Below are 21,694 nucleotides of genomic sequence, written 5' to 3' on the forward strand. Positions count from 1 at the left end.
GATAATGAAATGAAACCTCCGAATTCTAGGCTGGCTCCTATTATATCTTTCAGTGAAACACTCTAAAACTTAATGAAAACTTGGAGGGAAAAGGTAAGAAAGTGCAAAAAATAAACCTAAACCCTAAAACTTAAACTAAGAAAAGAGGTGATACACCAGAAGTTACTATGAAGATGTAACACACATGTAACAAAGAGGATTATAGTTCTATGAAATACATATGAAGCACATTTTCCTGTAAAGGCTTGCACAAGTGATTTATGATAAGGTTTCAAAACTGAAACTACAAAAGAGGATAAATTATTATCTCACTTTGACTAATTTCACTTATAACACATATCATAACTTGCAAGAAGACTTAGTTTTTCACAAAAAGGTGCTGGAATGAGACAGAAAACAAGTAATAATGCAAACATTCACAGGTTAACTTATCAAATCATTCAAAACACACACAAAATTTGTAGAAAGGAAAAAGAACTTGATAGTTTACTTTATAAGGCATAATCACACTGTTGTCACTAGCATTATTTCTTCAAAATGTTGAATTACAGACTCTGTAACAAAGCTCAAGACTCCAAAGATGTCTCAAAACTCAGTCATCAAAATCAAAACCCCTCCAATTGAGTTAGAAAACTCATTAAGTACAATTTCCTACCTCCTTGGGTCGAATGCAGAAGGATATCATAAAAACAAGGACTCAATAACTCACAAAATTAAGTCCTACCCCTGAGAAAACTCCCCTACCTCATAATGAATCCAATAACTCACTCATAACTGCCCTAAAAATGCTCCAACAGTCAATAAATACCCTTCAACTGTCAAAAAGACACCTCACCTTCATAGACTTGGTCATATTTTGACTTTTCAACTCCTTATTTCTCCAAATCCGAAAATGGACTTCATCATTTGAATTTAAATTTGCACAAATTAATAATAATTAATTGATTTATAATGACATCAACTAATTATTATTATTTACAATGTTTGCAAATTCAAAAAAAATAAAAATAAAAAATAAACTCATTAATATTAAGTAAAATAATAATATATCATTTAAGCTTCAAGGGATATATTCTTATATTACTTAATATTAAGTAAAGTAACAAATAATATTACATGAGTTTATGAATATTGGTATGGGTTAATAAAACCCGATACACTCCACTTCCATCAGATTCCAAATGTTATGAATTGTGACTTAGGGCTGCGGCTAGGGTTTCAAAGCTATTATACCATAAAGACATATCCATTCTTTGCATTTGCACTTTGGAATAGGAGAAGAGCTTCAGCTAGGGTTCTATACATGCCACCTTGGTGATTTATCGTTGGAGTTTGCTAGCATTTGTTGTTGCTGCATCTTCTCTTAATGCTTCACTGTCGTTTGAAGATAATGACCTAGAGCATTTGTTGCATCCATAGAGAGGTATAAAAAAATGTTTCTCTCTTCCTTGATATCAGATCTGTACATACTTTGTTTGTCGCATAGCACCATTGTGATTACCGTAAATGGATTTTCATTTCTTAACTCATCACATCGACAGGGAATTTTGTTTTATTTTTGCTTTTAGATACTTTTCTTGGAACTATCTTGCAAATCTATGTTGCCTTCACTTGTTGCTCTTGAATCGAGCTCTTTACTCATCAATTATTTTTTTGAAAGTGATGGGGAAAAATGAAGAGGTAAATGGCACAAACTGATTCTGCTTGAATGAGCCCTTAGACATGTTGAGAAATGTAGATGATCCAATGGTTGATTCCATATCCACAGATGGAACCTCTTTGCATATGCTTCTCATTCTTGCTGTTGCCTATTGCTATTCTTGTTATTTTCAAAATTTGTTCCCTCCAATGTTAAAAAAAATGAGGCACTATTAAAACCCATTACCAATTTTTTCTTGTTCATTGCTGCCTACAAGTAGAGGTTCAAATCTGCAATTTTTTTTAATTTGCTGGAAACGTTTTGTTGCTATATAATGGCTTAACTCAATGACATTTTTCATTATCTTCATTTAATTTTGGCTCAAGCTGAAAATAATGTTGTTTCCATGGGCAATATCTCTTTAGTAATATTATCTCTCCATTTGGATCAATGTCATTCCGCAACTTCATACAGTCTGCAACTATTGAGTGTCCAGGTAACCAAGATTTGGCATAATGGTGCAACATATCCAAAGTCTTTACCAACAACCATCATAGTACAATGACAAAAGTGGTCGTCCTTCTCAGCTGTATTTTCCTTCATCTAATCAGGGTTGATACATGAAACCTTTGTCGACAAATATGTATCACTAATATACCTAGCTGACTTTTAGTATCATACTGATTGATGCCATTGTCAACAATGTCAATTTCCTCCATAAAACCTTTGTATGAAGCAAGATAAACACTCTCAACATCCAAATGATCTGGGCTTAACCCAAGTTCTTTAGCTACTATCTCCCTTCCATAACACTTATAAACAAGGCCTGCTGAACTCAATTTTGTTTTAAAACCATTTCCAAAATCATGATTCAACCCTTTTCTGATGGTGATCATATCAGTCCTCCTCTTGATTATAAAAATCACTCACATCCAATACTGCATCTAAAGTAAACAATACTCTTCCTTGTCTCTTGATGTAGTCTGTGACAACTTTTTCGAAGGCAAAGATCTGGTTGACACAGTTCTTGATTACCATGTTACACTTCCTCCTTCGCTATGGGTACTCGTTGATAGGCTGTATCTACTGCATATATAGATTCCAGTTACATTTTGTATTATTTGAAACTGAATTTACTGCTGTTACATACTAATTTCTCTGAAAGTGTAATTTAAATCTCTGTGTCAACTATTGTCTTCATCAAAGGAAACAATCATGTCCATGCTTTTCTATAGTAAGCTATACATTTCAATGCTATCAATCATTAATTCTTTTGTTGTAATCTTTTGTACCCTATGGCATATTATTTACGAGGTTCAAGCACGGGCTTGTGACACCCATAAATAATTTTTATTTCTTTCAGCTTTCTTGTCTTTCATAATGAGATGCATCAACATATAGAGTTTATAGTTGTAGAGATAGGTAGTCATTGCTTAGATCCTTCGAGATCTAACATCAGTTGCTTCCATGTTTTTTGCAGATGCTGGATATCATGGAGCTCGGAGCTGGATGAGTGTGCCAGAAAAGAGGGTTTATAATGAGTCAAAGCAACATGCAATGATTGGTTATCTCTACTTCTCTTTTCTTTCATTCATATGTATCTATTTATATCTCCTTATGAAAGAAATTTAATACAGTGAGCTATACTCACGGCTTGTGTGAGATTTTTTTCTGTTCAGTATATCATTTCATTTCGTTGTTCGAAAACATCAACGTATAATTGAAAGTAAATAAATACAAAGACATTTCTATTGTTTGAATGAAATGAAAAGCACTTTTGTATTTTCACTGTATGTATACTTAAAATTTTACACATGTGCAAAATTTTAGTAATAGTAACAAGACTTCTTACATTTTCCTTTGTAATCCTTGTATCCTCTATTGCCTTTTCCATCTCTTCTTTCTTTGAACTTTCTATCTTTCCTTTCATCCTTGCCATCGCTATTAGGACATCTTGCAACAATATGACCAACCTTATTGCATGAAAAACATATTACATGGAGTTTACCTTTGTACTTTCCTTTTTCTCTATGTGGTCTCCTAGCCATCAATGCTTCAAGATCCTCAAGATCATCATCAGAAGATTCACTCTCATTGGCCTCATGCTTTCCCTTCTTTTTCTTAGACTTATGAAAAACCAATTGTTACTTGAAAGCAAATTCAATAACAGAAGCATTAAAGTTATCAAAATTTGACAATTCAAAAGCAACAAGTCAACCAACTAGACTATCCAAAGTAAGGTCATTACCACGAGTACATCTTAGTTCTTGTATTGCAGAAACTCTAATAACATGAATAAGAAGTAAAGTTCTCAGTATCTCGCTAGTTATAGTGTCATCACTAATATTTCCATTAGCTTCTCAGATAACATTCACAACTTCTTTGATTCTTCCACCATATTGAACAATGTTCTCACCTTTTGTCATTTTCATGTCATCAAACTTTTCTTTCAAGCTTTTTGATTTGGCTCTAAGTGTATTCTTATCTCCTCCATGGATCTTTGTAGAATTGTTCCACATCTTCTATGCAAAATCACATTCCTTTATGCCATCAAACTCTGAGTAGCTTAGGATAGATGCAATCTCCAACATTGCATGATTCTATTCTTGTTTTTGCTTTATCTACTAGGTTTTCATAGGTGCATGTACAACCACATACTCATTCTCTAGTTATTGTTGAATCTCCAATACTAGCAATGTGTAGCTTCATCAGAATCTACCATGCAAGGAAGTTCTCCTTGTTCAACTTGAGTATCTCCTTCCTACTTGTTAGTGAACAGATTGTCCTTTGAAGAAATGTGTGGTCATTGAGCAGGTTGTAAAATCTGAGTGCCATGTGTATGGAGGTTAATGGTTTGGTGACAAACGGCAGGAAGGAGTAATTGGCTTCATCATGGAACATGTGTGAATATACATAACACCACATAATATCATAATGGATATGCATTCAACACGTGGTACACATTACATTCAATTGAAGAAGGTATGATGGTAAGGCACTGGTATCTAAGTTTGGATCCACGTGGCCTCAAGTGAGTAAGGAGCTCCCTTTAGTTATATTCATATCTATATGTATTGGATAGAATATAAGTAATATACACTATCCCTATGCAAATATTCAAATACAATCATGCTAAGCTTGCAGTTGTGTCGAATCCACATTCAAACCAAGCTACCCACTGCTATACCAATTGGTTACATATAGTTTTGAAGGAGCTCAAACATATTTGGGTTGCACGTGTCCAATATAGGAGAATCTTTCATCCTCGTGCAAGTATATTAGGCACCATCGGTCTTAGTATAAATGTTTTCTTATAAAGATGTCTTATCTTTATATATCGACATATACAATTTGCTTAGCTGAAAAACAACCTTCCTAAAAAATGGAAAGAAGATGTTAAGTCATAGGGAATACAAATAATCTTATGCCCTAGAGGAAGATAAAAAGAAGAGTCTTTTTTTGCAAAGGATCAGTTATCAAAATTGAATTGAAATCGATGGGGGAAGGAATAAATAAGCCAACAACAGAGTAATTGAGGGTTCCAATTTTTTGGGTTTTGCTGGGAGACTTTGAGCTATAGTAAGATTGGAGAACTATGAATACAGTAAAGGTAGAGCATGAGCAGACTTTCTTTCTTTTCAGAACTGTGTGTTTGAGTTAGAGATAGGATTTTGATGGTTGATGTAATACTATGAGAGAAGTTTCCGTCTTTCTTAAAAAATAGTGATTTGGTTGTAATGTGTAAAAGGGTCTTTGTAGTCTTTTACATTTAGAGAAGGGAAATTGGAGGTAATTATATAAGAATTGTGATTATGGTCTATATCATTTTTAGTTTTCTTTGAAATACGTGCTAATGTCACTGTTTTCTTGTTGCACCATCTTTTGAAAACATCTTTTAAAGCTCTGAGTTTTTAATCCTCTCAAGAGGATGGAGGATATATTTTCATTTACAGTATGTAATGCAGTGTACAATAAATTAACTTTGTGTAATTTGCTTTATTCTGTTTCCTTTATTTTCAATTATTAAGTCTATGTGTCTACTCTTTGTTTACGGGTAGATGCTTGATATCCTTTTGTGCTTTCTGGTAAAAGTACCCACGTTTAATTCATTGAATATCATGTACGGGGAGCTATACCTGATAAAATTCAGAGAAAGGTTATCAATCCCATGATAACCTATCCAACTATTGGTGTTAGTTTGTCCTCTCATTTGGGCATTCAGGGTTAGATTTGCACACATTTATTCAAAGGACAGTCTATTCACTAACAAATTTTTGGTGACTCTGCTGGGGATCGAAAGTGAGGATTAGTATTAGCATTGGTTTCCTAAATTTTTTGATTATCTCCATGTGTAGGAGATTGGCGACTCTATTGCAAAGACCATGCCGACCATAAAAGTCATGAAGAGATTAAGGCCAAACCCTTCTCTCCCAGAACTTTATCAAATGGATGATAAAGTATTGCATGAGTTTGTGGACAGCTTTAAAGAAAGCATTTCTTGGGGTGTCCAGAACAATATACCCATCGAAGATGATGACTTGCCTTGGCTATTATGGAAAAACCTTTGTGCTAGGTATCATAAACTGAAAGATTTGGGAATACACAAGAGAAAAGTTCAGCAGCTTGAAGAAGAATTGGATGTTGGCAACAAGGAAGCCCTGGTGATTCCATCTCATTTTATATCATGCAATTATTTAGTCTTTAGTGAAGATGAAATCCACCCAGAGTTACTCCAGCATCATGCTGATCCTGTTTTATAAAAAGAGAATATTCGTGACAACACTGGAGTAAGGGTAAGCGATAATGGTGAAATCTTGTCCCAAGATCTTTTTTCATCTCATATAAAAATGTGTACATTAGAAAGTCATGGTGATTGTTCTTTTCCTGAAGATTTTGTTGAGATACTTTCTTCGGGTGCCTTGTTTGAAATAAATACCACAAAAGATTGTGAGGGTATTAATCCTTTGAAGGAGAATGTAGAAAAAGAGTCTTTACTTGAATCTTTTCATCCTGAATATGTTGCAACAACAAACCTTGTAGATGATGCTGATTTTAATGGAGGTGTATTCAAATCTTTTTCTACACATCCTAAGAGTTTTAGTTTTAACTATGTTGATAGTCTCCCTGTTTCAAAAGTTCTTATTGATGAGAAAGTAAACAACTCACCTCTAGATTTCTAATTTTTCACCTTTGATATAGATCATATTTCTTTGGAAAATCTTCTTCATGGTAAGATTCAGAATAACATGCAATCTAAAGATGAATTTCCCATTGACATGAAGAACGAAGATGATTCCTTATTCTTACAAACTAGTGACGAGCCCTTGCAAAGACTTTTTACATTTGATGATGAAATATGTAACTATGACAAGGTGAAAGTGCATGAAGAAGAGTTCCTTTCTCATTCTGGAAATGATGAAATCAACACTCAGCTGTAAATTGTCCAGCTGAAGCATGGAAGGAAATATCATTTGATCAACAACAAAAGGTCATTGCTGAATTTTTGCTATGTTTTCAGCCTAAGGATCTCTCTCAAAATAGGCCTTTTGATGGTGATTCATTCCTTAATGGAGGTGAGACAAAGATGCCTCTAGACAAAGATGCCCCTGCTGAATTCCTAGTTGAGACAAAGAAATATGAAGCTATCTTCCAATCTATTGGTGATTTAGCTGATGAGTTGGGGAAAGAATTTTTCAATGAAGAAGAAGAAATCATAGGTACATTTTTGTCATCACTCAAGCTGGATCATTTCTTTGACATTGCCTTAGACACCTATTCAAATCAATTTCAGAATGAGACCTTTATTGAAAACTTTTCTTCTCATCCACCTATGCATAATCTTGTTGATTTGGATTGTGAAAGTAATGCTAAGATGTGTGATGACACTCTGAGAAGAGAAGGGAATGGAATTTATGATATATTTGATGACAATTGGTTCCTTGAAAGAAATGAAGAAGACATATATCTGAAAGTTGATCCTATGCTGAAGGAGGCATCATTATGGCTGCAAAATGATCATGACCAGGCACAAGAATTGAACCTACATGACAACATCCTTAAAGATTACTCATCATCATTTGGTGAGGCATTTTCATTTTATATTTTTCAGTTTGAAGTGGAGTCTACTTTTGACAGTGTGAAGGATCAATTCTTAAGTGGAGATGAATACTGTGATGAGTTATGGCTATTTGGAAAAGAGAGTTGGATCAGCATGTGCATGCACACTGTCAGTCTGAAGTGGGGTATTAAAAGAGTTTTCATCAAACAATGGTTTGGAGCTGTTCCATTGAGGTACGCTTTGTTGATTCGGAAAGGCTCCTATTTCTCTCAACCAATAAATGGATTTGTATGACTTCTTCTTTCTTCCGATTCTTATGGTAGGTTCTTTCCTACCTTTGTAAATATTGTAAATAAGTTTTTGTTGTGCATAGTGTAGTCTGAATAATGTGCAAGCCTCGTGCTTGCTGGTAGTTTAGGTGTGTGTTGTTGGTTTGAGTTTGTTGGTTTTGCCTTGCTCCCCTCCACCCTCTCTGCAAGTAGCTCCCGGTCTTCCTTTCTTGCTGACTCTATTTTCCCAATGGATAAGGCACTGTTCTTTCCTAGAGATTGTTGGAGTTCTCTGATTTTGTATCAAAATCAGTCCCGCAGTTAGAGCCCCTATTAGCACCTGATATGGACACAATTTTAAAACTTCAAGTGTAGAGTTCTTGAACCACTTCAAACTGAAGTTCAAAGTAGTTCAAAGTGGTTTAAATAGGTTCAAAGATGCAAATTGGTTAATTCAGAATAGTTCAAAATTTGTGTTCAGCTCAGTACCCAAACCGAGTCTTTGCTCATGATTCAATCTCAGTCAGTTCAACAGTTTTAGAAGATGCAAAAGTGCAGATCAAGATGAAGACCTAGTTTGATGGATTCAATTGCAAAACTTTAAAAGTGCAAAAAATATTATATTTAACGTCAATCTACATGGGAGGTTCCACAGACTCAGAATTCAGTTTGGATGTTTGGTAATATCAAGATACACCATTAAAAGTGTAGAGCCCTCACACATGATATGGGAATTCACAATTAGCTCAATGTATCATTACTCTAGTAAAAAAGCCTAATTTGGATTTTTCCCATGGAGTTGTCAGATTTGCAATGTTGAGGCATTACATTCAAGAAAATCTATTCATCAAAGGGGAAGAGATCGAAGGCAATCGAGCTTCATCAGTTCTCACAAATGTTGAGTCAAAGCACAAATGTGAAGATTTAGTTTTTAATATATGATGCAGTTTGAAGCACCAACGGAGGCTATATTTGAAGCTTGTAGACCTTCAAGACCATCGAATTCCTTGAGAACTCACTGTAGCTAACAACATGAGAAGTCAGTATCATGGTTATAATACTCCAAAGGAAAAAATGCAGATGGGATATAAGCTGGCGCAATACAAAATATTGTGCATGGAGAAAGCCGATAGTGGAAATAGAGCAGTCGAGTGCAAAGTAGGGAGAAACTGAATATGGAGGAAGTTGATGCCTAATGTGTAAACTATGGATTTGTTGTTTGTTGAAGATGCTCGAGCTGTAGATCAAAGTGAAGACCCATCCTATTGTCATGAAGGCAGCTCGATGACCAATGGAAGAGAAAGCACTGCCTAGGGAAAACCACCAATGGAGAATCCAATATGTCAGATGTGCAACCTATTAGCTTTTCATAGGCAATAGCATTATGATAAGTTTGGAAGGCCGCAGGTCTATCTACAGTCACATAGCAACAGTTCAGATGAAACTAAGGATATTAATACCCATGCTTGCACATTCACATTAGACATCCTTTGGCATGGAAACATTGATAAAATTATAGCAAGGAGGTGTGTATGGGAGTACCCAGTGTATCTCGGATAGGCGCAATATATATGTTGAAGGGATACTCCACTCATTTGGTAAAAAATTTACAAAGTATAATGATAGATGCCGATAACAATAGGATACATGAGGTGTAGATATATATGTGTGGAAGGTTTATATCAAAGAAAATGGTGAGCTGTGGTAGTCCACATGTCTATTTGGTAAAATGATAACAAGAATAGTAATATAAATCGCAAATAGAGGTCCTACATTCTCTCCAAGCTCGATAATAGTTTGATAAAGGAACATGAATCGATTCTTGTTAGATCTTCATTAAGTGGCAATGGTCATATGTGATGTAACTAGTTGATCCCTGGAAGGCAATGATAAGGGATAAATTCTAGTCAAAAGGCTGAGAGGCTTGGTCACCTTGGAACCCACATGCTCCCCATAGCAAAATTCATAATTACAAAGAAAATATTTTCAGGTGGAAGTGCCGAGAGTCATCAAAGTCACAGGCTCTTCTTGCTTTCTATCTTATAGATGATCTTTAGATGGTGTAGCCTTCTAAGACAATGGTGCCAATCCGAGCGGTCATTGAGCAGGTTGTAAAATTTGAGTGCCATGTGTATGGAGGTTAATGGTTTGGTGACAAACGACAGGAAGGAGTAATTGGCTTCATCATGGAATAGGTGTGAATATACATAACACCATATAATATCATAATGGATATGCATTCAACATGTGGTACACATTACATTTAGTTGAAGAAGGTATGATGGTAAGGAACTGGTATCTAAGTTTGGATCCATGTGGCCTTGAGTGAGTAAGGAGCTCCCTTTAGTTATATTCATATCTACATGTATTAGATAGAATATAAGTAATATACACTATCCTTATGCAAATATTCAAATACAATCATGCTAAGCTTGTAGTTGTGTCGAATCCACATTCAAACCAAGCTACCCAAAGGCTATACCATTTGGTTACATATAATTTTGAAGGAGCTCAAACATATTTGGGTTGCACGTGTCCAATATAGGAGAATCTTTCATCCCCGTGCAAGTATATTAGGCACCATCGGTCTTAGTATAAATATTTTCTTATAAAGATGTCTTATCTTTATATATTGACATATACAATTTGCTTAGCTGAAAAGCAACCTTCCTAAAAAATGGAAAGAAGATGTTAAGTCATAGGGAATGTAAATAATCTTATGCCCTGGAGGAAGATAAAAAGAAGAATTTTTGCAAAGGATCAGTTATCAAAATTGAATCAAAACTGATGGGAGAAGGAATAAATAAGCCAACAACAAAGTAATCAGGGGTTCCACTTTTCTGAGTTTTTTGGGAGACTTTGAGTGACAGTAAGATTGGAGAACTATGAATACAATAAAGGCAGAGCATTAGCAAACTTTCTTTCTTTTCAGAACTGTGTGTCTGAGTTAGAGATAGGATTTTGATGGTTGATGTAATATTGTGAGACAAGTTTCCGTCCTTCTTAAAAAATAGTGATTTGGTTGTAATATGTAAAAGGGTCTTTGTAGTCTTTTACATTCAGAGAAGGGAGACTAGAGGTAATTATATCATAATTGTGATTATGGTGTATTTTCCTTCCATTGATCATGATCTTGGCATTTAGTTTTCTCTGAAATACGTACTAATGTCACTATTTTCTTGTTGCACCATCTTTTCAAAACATCTTTTAAAGCTCTGAGTTTTTAATCCTCTCAAGAGGATGGAGGATATATTTTCATTTATAGTATGTAATGCAGTGTACAACAAATTAACTTTGTGTAATATGCTTTATTATGTTTTCTTTCTTTTCAATTATTAAGTCTACGTGTCTACTCTTTGTTTACAGGTAGATGCTTGATATCCTTTCGTGCTTTCTGGTAAAAGTACCCATGTTTAATTGATTGAATATCTTGTACGTGGAGCTATACCTGATAAAATTTAGAGGAAGGTTATCAATCCCATGATAACCTATCCAACTGTTGGTGTTAGTTTGTCCTCTCACTTGGGCATTCAAGGTCAGATTTGCACACATTTATTCAAAGGACAATCTATTCACTAACACTACTATACATCTTGATCTTTAGCTCTAAATCCCTTCAAAATTTTCCTTCTACAAGCACCAATGCTCTGATACCAATTGTTAGAATGATTTACAATAATTGAGAGGGGGGGTAATGAATCAATTATCCTCAGGTCTGGATGTACCAATTAAACCTTTAGACACTTCAACCAACTTAACTCTATTAATTAAGGAGCCCAGTCTCTATGGAAATGTTAGAAATAGGAAATACTAAGAGGGAGAGGGGGTGAATCAATATTTTACAAATTTTAGCCCAAAATTGGATATCATTAACAATCTTGTAACTTGCAAATGAAAGTAAACTAACTATGTTGAATAGTAAACATAACCATGCAATAAGAGAACTCATAACACCATATTTTTAAAACTATGGAAACCTTGACCATGGGAAAACCCCAATGGGGATGGTACCCACAAAATGATCCACTAACCAGAAGTATATTATGAAATATATTGACCTTGTTAAGAGTCTATTACATCTGTATAGTATCCTGGTCCTTGTTAGAGGACTAGGCCTTGTTAGAAGCCTCAAACCTCTTACAAGTTGTAATATACAAATAAAAAATGTATGCAAGATGAGCCCACTGCCTAAACATGCAATATACAATGTAGTTCTTCAATATAAAGAGATAGATACAAAAACCTCTTTTACACAATTGTTGATATCTTCAAAATTTGATTTTGTCTTTGCTATGTTGAAAATAGATTGATACAAGTATGAATATGAGTTTCAATCATTGTTTTGTCACTGATGTCAAACCTACTACTTGTTGGTAAGATAATTGCTTAGATGATTTGAGTATTATCATTTGTTTGATTAATGAAGAGGATTTTATCAAATGAGGTAACAATAGTACCTAGAGGAAAGGCTGAGTTATGATATGGAAAAGGAGTACAAGAATCTATTAAGACAATGATATTATAGTGCATTGATAATCTACTTAATGTTGCAAAGGATGGATACATTCATTAAGTTCAGAAGAACAAGTTGAATGAAGTATGGTTACCAAGCTTAACAATCTGCACAGTAGGTGCTGAGCAAAGTTAGTGTAAGCCAAGCAGAAAATTAGTTGGAGTTGAGCAAAGTCAATTTTAGTGTAAGTTGAGTGATATAGTGTAAGCCAAGTAAAGTTTAGTTGATGCCGAGCACTAGTAAACTTTAGTTCATGCCTAGTGTTTTGATAGTGGATGCCGAGCAACACAGTATGTGTCGAGCATCAGAAGAAAGTTAATGCCAAGTGTCAGCATTATGATAAAGATCATGAATTCAATAAATTTGAGCCGACAAGTTTGATTTCTTGGATTGTGTGAACCGTGTGGAAGATAAGATTGATGAGTTGGTGGCATAGAATTGAAGATGAATCATTTTGAGGTGAATTCAAAAATGATTAAAGGAGAATTTAATATAAGGGAACGAAATGAAATGATGGGCAGATTCATTGAATCCTACTAAATCCAGCCTAACCCTAAAATGGATGAAGGAGGATTAATGAAAAAAGATCTTTATTTTCTATTCATAGAGATGGTTGGTCAGAAGCAAAGGTTGTCATGTGCGAGAACCTAAGGAAGACATGGAGTTTAGGGTATTGCTTCATTTAGTGACCTAAGAGAAGAGATTGCATTAGCAAGCAAAGCTAGAAGGATTAAGGGTATGGATGCTTGAAGGGTGAACATGCTGTTAGAGCTGAAGTGTGTGAAAGCCAAGCAAAATGGAGGACTAAAATAGAGATCTGTAATCTACAAGTGTGTTGTAAGTTGTTATCAGATCAAATCTTACTGTTACTTTCTAATCATTGTACTAGTCTAAGATAAATCCTTTGGATTAAGGTTGACCCAACGATAATTTGTAAATCCTTTAACTAGGTGACATTCCAAGGGAATGATCTAAAGTTTTCTAACAAGGCTCACTCCTAACAGGGTGATTGAAATCCTTTAACCATGTCACATTTAACAGTGTGCATTGTAACCTTTAACAGGGTTGGCCTTTCACAGGGCATCACTTTAGAAGAGTGAGAATGAGTAGCATGTTACTAGTGGTTTTCTCCAAATTAGGTTTCCATGTTAAATCATGGTGTCAAATGTGTTATTGAATCTGTTATGTTTCATGCTTACATTTATTCAAAGTTGATTTGACTTGTAACCTACAAGTTTAAATGATTGTATGATCTAATGGATGCATGCATGCATGATGAAAATGATTTATGGATATGGGTTTACTAAGTTGTGAGAAGTATTAATTTTACATCTAGACCTTGGATAATTTATTCAACCCCCCTCTCAGTTATTCTAAAAAATTTCAACAATTGGTATCAGAGCCATCTGCTTAAGATGACTAGTTTGAAGGTAATAGAAACAAAAAGATGAAGATGTCAAAACGAGAGGTACCCAAGTTTAATAGAGATAACTTTCCTGAATGGAAATTTCTGATGAAGCTACACCTAAGAGGTCTTGGAGATCATGCATAATCTACCATCACCATTGAGCATGTTGATCCTACTGGAGCCCTAACTGCTGAAGATTTGAAAAAGAAGAAAGAACACAACCAGGCGATTTTGGGGATTGCCTCTGCCCTAAGTTATGCCCAGTTTGATGATATCAAGGGGTATGACAATGCAAAAAAAATGTGGGATGCTTTTCACACTATCTATGGAGGAGACACAAATGTTCTAAGAGCCAAATCTAAAAGTCTTAGAGGTAAGTTTGATGATATGAGAATGTGAGAAGGTGAGAATATTGCTCAATATTGCTCTAGGATAAACGATGTTAATGCAATAAGAGGAGCTAATAGTAAAATAGATGATTAAACTATAGTAAGAATTTTTTTGAGAACATTGCTACCCATTTATGCTATTAGAGTTTCTGCAATACAAGAACTGAGATGTGTACCAGGTTCTAATCTGAGTCTTGAAGGTTTGCTAGGTAGGCTCACTACTTTTAAGCTATCTAATTTTGATAATTTCAAACCTGAAAATGTTGAATCTTCTTTCAAAGCCAAGATATCATTGAAGAACCCTAATGAGAAGAAGAATAAAAAGGTAAAATATGTGTCTAGTGATAGTGATACAAATGAGGAGGATATAGAACAACTTGAAGCACTACAAGCAAGGAGATTTCACAGAGGTAAAGGCAAGTTCAAAGGTAAGTCACCTATCATATGTTTCAATTGCAATGAGGTTGGTCATATTGTTGCTAGATGTCTAGAGAAGAATAATTACAAAGGTGGAGACAAGAGAAAAAGTAGAAGAGATGAAGACAACAAATATTACAAAGTCAAAGGCAAGAAGTCTTGCTACATTGTTGAAGAAGAAACAAAAGATGGATTTGATGATCATGATGATGAAGTGGTGTATGTTGAAATGAAGGATGAATCTAACGAGGATGATGCAATTGCACTAGTGTCTTGTGTGAACAAAAATGACAGATGGATCATTGACAGTGGGTGTTCACATCATGACTGGAGATAAAAGTAAGTTCATTACCTTGAATTATTATGGTGGAAATAATGTAAGGTTTGGTAATAATGTACCTTGTCTGATAAAAGGAAAAGGTTCTATCAAACTCACAAACAAGATCTTATGTGGCAATGATTATTATGTTGAAGAACTTAACTATAATTTGTTGAGTGTGTCACAACTAAATAATTCAAGTTGTAAGGTTGAGTTTGAGAACAAGATTACTAATATATATGATATTGATGGAAAACTAATTGGAAAAGGTGATCAAACTAGAGGTTATCTATTCTACCTTGATATAGAGGCTGCTACTTGTTTTGTTGTTGAATTTGACGATGTGTGGCTATGGAACAAGAGGTTATGTCATGCTAATTTTGATAACTTGGTTAGTATCAATAACATGAAAGAGTCAGAGGTTTTCCTAAATTGAAGAAGCCTGACAATATAATTTGCAAACAATGATAGTTAGACAAAATGCCGAAGTCAAGTTTTAAGAGTAAGACTCATACCTCTAAAGGAATATTATAGATTGTTCATACTGACTTGTGTGGACCAACTAATGTGCAAAGATATAAAGAAGATAAGTACATTATGCTATTTGTTGATGATTATTCTAGAATGACGATAGTTATGTTTCTGAAATAGAAATATGATGCTTTCCAAATGTTTAAGTGATACTTAGCAAGAGTTGAGAAGAAAATAGGTAAAAGTCTAAAATGTTTGAGATCTAACAGAGGAGGAGAATTTACATCAAATGAGTTTAAGATGTTTTGTAATGACATAGGAATTAAAAGATAGACATTTGCTCCTAGGACCCCTCCACAAAATGGAATTGCTGAAAGGAAGAACAAATCTATAATGGATTGTGCTAGGACACTCATGATGTAGAAATTTTTTGCTTTAAAATATTGGAGAGAAGCTGTAAGTACAATTGTCTATACCTCAAACCATGTACAAGTCAAGAAAGGTACTCATTTATCTTTTGAACTATGGTATGGATACTCACCCAAAGTAAAATATTCTAAGGTATTTGGAAGCAAGTGTTATATTCTCAAAGATTTTAGGAATGGTAAATTAGATGCAAAAAGTGAAGAAGGTATATTCCTTGGTTATTCCACAAGAAGTAAAGCTTATAAGTGTTTAAATACTAACACTAACAAAGTCGTGGAAAGTGCAAATGTGAAAGTTGATAAATATACAAAAGTACATGAGGCTAAACCAATGAAGGAACTAGAAGAATACAGATCATTTGTATAATTTTATGAAAGTATGCCTATGGATGAAGATGTTGTAAATCAAGTTGCAAATCAACAACAAGTTTTAGTGACTACCAAGTCACATACTATGAATGCCAAGTTGCATTCATGAACCAAGCTATATTTAGGTGCCTAGTTACAGAATGAAGTTGAGGCACATTTTGATTCTAAGATTAGTGTACATGAAAGAGATGCTGAACTACCTAATAGAGATGTACATAGTGATTTAGAAGTTGAGAGACCAAATGAGGAAAATAAAGTAGAACCAAGATTGTCTAAGTATGTCAAGAGACATCACCCTGATGCACAAATTATTATAGATAAAAATGCTAGACCAATGACAAGGAACAAGTTGAGAAATGATACATGTGTGATTAGCATGTAAGAACCTAAAACAATGAAAGATGCCTTAGAAGATGTGGACTGGAGTAAAGCCATGAAAAAATAGATTGAAAAAATTGAGAAAAATAAGACATGGACTCTAGTTCCTAGACCAAAAGATAAAAATATGATTGACACCAAGTGGGTATACAAAAACAAGTTAGATGAAAATGGTGAAGTCACAAGGAACAAGGAAAGATTACTTTGTAAAGGATATGCACAAGAAGAAGAGATAGACTATGGAGAAACATTTGCTCCTATTGCAAGATTGGAAGGAGCAAGAACTTTTCTTGCTTACTTTGCATACAAAGGTTTCAAAGTTTATCAAATGGATGTTAAGTCTACATTTTTAAATGGTATATTGGAGGAAGAGGTTTATATAGAACAACTAGAAGGATTTGTTGATGCTAACAACAAAACATGGTATGTAGACTACAAAAAGCTTTATATGGTTTTAAGAAAGCACCAAGAGTATGGTATGAAAGGCTTCATAATTATCTTGTAAAGATTGGATTTGAAAGGAATGATGATAACAACAATCTATACTTGAAGATAGAGAAAGGAAAAGGTATTTTATTACCTAAAATTTTTGTTGATGATATCATATTTGGAGGTTAAGATACTTTATGTAAGGTTTTTGCAAATGAAATGAAGAAAGAATTTGAAATGTCTATGTTTGGAGAGGTCGAGTTTTTTTGTGGGTTTGCAAGTACATCATATCAAATATGATATATACATCACTTAGTCAAAGTATGTAAATGAGATATTGAAAACTTTTGGATTGGAGCATTCAAAGCCAGTAAGCACACCTATGGTGATAGGCCATACATTGTAAAAGGATGATGATTTAGATGAGGTGAATCAAACATTATATAGGTCTATGATTGGCAAAGTATAATATGTAGTACAAAACATAACTAATATTGCATTATATGTTGGGATAGTTTCAAGATTCTCTACTAATCCTAGGGAGAATCATTTGATGGCTATTAAGAGAATAATGAGATATCTGAAAGGAACATAAGACTATGATCTATACTATAAGAAAAATGAAAAATTTGAATTGAGACCCTACATTGATGTTGATTGGGATGGAAATATTGATGATAGAAAGAGCACTAGTGGAGGAGCTTTTTTTTAAGGCAAAAGGCTGGGTACATGGACTAGCAAGAAACAAAACTGTATCTCTCAATTTACTACTAAAGCTGAAGATGTTGCTGCTGTAGTAAATTGTACAAACATTTTATGATCAAACAACTACTCAAACATATGAAGGAGCAAATCACTAAAACTATGATACTTTATTGTGATAATACAAGTGCTATAAATATATCAAAGAATCTTGTGATGCATACAAAGACTAAGCACATTGTAATCAAGTATCACTAATTGTGAGAGTTAGTTCAAGATAAAGAGATGAAGATGGAATATGTTAACATAAAAGAGAAAATAGTTGATATCTTCTTAAAATCATTACCTAAGGATGCTCATGAGTATCTTAGAGGTAAACTAAGGGTGATACCCCTATTAAAGGCTATCTAAGAAGCATGAGAAGTGCCCTACATCAAGCAAGTTGATTGACATATGTTACACATGTTGACATTATGGTCAAGTTTGTTTATTAGTGACTCACAATTAGTCAAATGGTTAGCAACTATCGAGCTTATCTTGCAGTTTACAGTGTTAATTGAGTAATACTAGTTCTACCAGGTTCTATAGTTGCTACTAAGTTCTAGAATCAGTATTTAGTTCACACCAAGTAGTATATATCGAGTTGAATATTAGTACAAACTAAGCTTCATAGTATTTATCGAGTTGAATAGTACAAACTATGGTCTCCAGTGTTTATCTTGTTGACAACATCAGTGATGTGAATCTAGTGTTGACTGAGCTATGAAGTGTCAACTAAGTGATTTAGTTTATACCAAACTCACAGTATTAGTCTTGACTGAGTCATGCAATGTCAACTAAGTGATTTAGTTTATATGTCGAGTTTCATAGTGTTCACTGAGTCATCAATGCTAACTGAGTTTTGACTTCTTGGAAGTGATTAGTATGAACCAAATTTCTATGTCTATCAAGAGCATGATGATGACAAGTATTGATAATGGTTTCTAAGTATTAGAACCTCACCAAGTTTGTCTTCAGAACTCGAGTACCAACAATTGGGTCAACTTTGTATATTTTGGTGAAACTTGTATTATAGCTGACTTTGATGAATTGTGATTTAGATTGGTATATATATAATGTATTGTATCACATCTAAGTATGATATAGAAGAACATATGATGCAAATATAATAAGAGTAGAAGTGAGAAGTAATAAGGCTACAAGCTGTATAAGGAGCAACAAAGATTTATCTATCACAACAAGGTGATCATTACACTCCATAAGAATCTCAACCAACAAATCAAAGTTGTAGCTAAGAGATCAACCACTAGTTCATCCTAATAGGCAGAATAGTTAAATCCTTTCACAAGGTAGACTTAATAGTCTTTTGCAAATCTCTTTACCGAGTGCATACTTCATTGTATGTTTTGTAAATCATTTAGCAAGGTGGACCTAGTAGTCCTTATTGCTCTTAATAGGGTAGATCATTAGAAGTGATCCATTGTAAGCCTTAACTGACCAACTTTATACTACAATACCAAAGCTTGTGGGCATCATCCTCACCCCAGTTTTACTTTCTATTTGGAAGGTTGCTAGATCACCATATCTTGTGTCAAAGTGTTATGAATGTTTTAATGCTTTTAGTTTTTCATGCATGCAATTAAATCAAAATATATATGAAGGATTAATTGGTGAAATAAGAATAAGTTTTATTCATTCTTGATTCACCCCTCCCCTCTCAGAAACCTAGCCTATCCTATATTTCCAACAACACATTGATGTAGTGGATCCTACTTTAGGAGTTGCCTAAAGTAATAAAAAAGCTGGAGTTACAAATCAGTCACAAGCTAGGCGACCAAAGGAGAAACTGAAAATGTTCATATTTGAATATTAAGATGACAAGTCTTTGGCATTATTGTCAAAGAGGGAGAAATCTTGTTGAAGGGAGAAATCTTGTTGAGGGAGAAATCCTGACTGCTGAGGGAGATATGAGATATTATTGTCCAAGAGGGAGATGAAAGAAAACATAGAAGAAACATAATATACCTAGTAAGAGGGACCTAATGTCAAAGAAGATATAAGAAATGATCCAAAGGGAGTCATAAGGATGAGTTGATTGATTGCTTGTTGATCATAACAAAATTTTATAACCTATTCAGAAGATGAAAAGTTGCTGATAGAGGGAGAGATTTCAATACAAAGAACTATTTTCTTTTTGGTATTTTGTTAGTTATACTAATTAAGTTTGGCCAATTTGGTTTTCCATTAATGCTAAAGAGGGAGACTATTGAAAACAGATTGATACAAGTGTTTCAATCATTGTTTTGTCACTGATGTCAAACTTGCTACTTGCTGGTAAGACAATTTTTTAGATGATTTGAGCACTATCATTTGTTTGATTGATGGAGAGGATTTGATCAAATGAGCTAAAAATAGCACCTAGAGGAAAGGTTGAGTTGTGATATGGAAAATGAGTACAAGGATCAGTGAAGATAGTGATATTATAGTGCATTGATAATCTACTTAAGGTTGCAAAGGATGGATACACTGACTAAGTTCAGAAGAACAAGTTAAACAAAGTATGTCTGCTAAGCTTAACAATCTGTACAACAAGTGCTGATCAAAGTTAGTGTAAGCCAAGAAGAGAATTAGTTGAAGTTGAGAAAAGTCAATTTTAGTGTAAGCCAAGTGATACAATATAAACATAGTAAAGTTTAGCTGATGCTGAGTACCAGTAAATTTTAGTTCATGCCGAGCATTTTGATAGTGGATACTGAGCAACATAGTATGTGCCAAGAATTAGAAGAAAGTTAATGGCAAGTGTCAACATTATGAGAAAGATCATGAATTTGATGAATTTGAGTTGACAAGTTTGATTTCTTGGATTGTGTGAACCATATAGAAGATAAGCTTGATGAGCTGGTGGCACAAAATTCAAGATGAACCATTTTGAGGTGAATTCAAAGAGAATTAAAGGAGAAGTTACTAGAAGGGAATGAAATGAAATGATGGGTAGATTCATTGAATCCTACCTAATCCAACCTAACCCTAAAATGGATGAAGGAGGATGAATGAGAAAAGATATTAATTTTCTATTAATAGAGATGGCTAGTCAAAAGCAAAGGTTTCCATGTGCAAGAACCTAAGGAAGACAAGGAGTCTAGGGTATTGCTTCATTCAGTGACCTAAGAGAAGAGACTTCATTGGAAAGAAAAGAACGAAGGCTTAAGGGTATGGATTCTTGAAGGGTGAACAAGTTGTGAGAGTTGAAGTGTGTGAAAGTCAAGTAGAATGGAGGACTAAAACAAAGATCTATAATCTGTAAGTGTGTTGTAAGTTGTTATTAGATCAAACCTTACCATTAATTTCAAATTATTGTACTGGTCTAGGATAAATCCTTTTGATTAAGGTTGACCTAACAGGCATTTGTAAATCATTTAACCAGGTGATGTTCCAAGTGAATGATCTAAAGTCTTCTAACAAGGTTTACTCCTAATAGGGTGATTGAAATCCTTTAACTAGGTCACATTTTACAGTGTGCATTGTAACCTTTAAAATGGTTGGCCTTTCATAGGGCATCACTTCAAAAGAGTGAGAATGAGTAGCATGTTACTGGTGGTTTTTTGCCAAATTGGGTTTCCACATTAAATCATGGTGTCAAATGTTTTATTGAACTTGTTATGTTTCATGCTTACATTTCTGTAAAGTTGATTTGACAGTAACCTACAAGTTTAAGTGATTGTATGATCTAATGGATGCATGCATGATGAACATGATTTATGGATATGGGTTCACTAAGTTAAGAAAAAATTTAATTGTACATTTGGACCTTGGATAACTGATTCACCCTCCCTCTTAGTTATTCTAAAGAATTCCAACATGCTGCTCATCAAAAAACTTTTATCTGAGTGTACATTCCTTTGATCATA

The 21,694-nt window shown here is 34.2% G+C and overlaps 1 pseudogene; it reads right to left on the reverse strand.

Moving 5' to 3' along the window:
- Positions 1-1,983: 1,983 nt before the first annotated feature.
- Positions 1,984-2,677, reverse strand: LOC149536782 (uncharacterized; annotated as a pseudogene).
- Between the last annotated feature and the right edge of the window lie 19,017 nt (positions 2,678-21,694).

Source organism: Cupressus sempervirens, chromosome 10 (genome assembly GCF_028749045.1).
Source record: "Cupressus sempervirens isolate cs-2001-9-10 chromosome 10, ASM2874904v1, whole genome shotgun sequence".
Classification (NCBI taxonomy): Eukaryota; Viridiplantae; Streptophyta; class Pinopsida; order Cupressales; family Cupressaceae; genus Cupressus; species Cupressus sempervirens.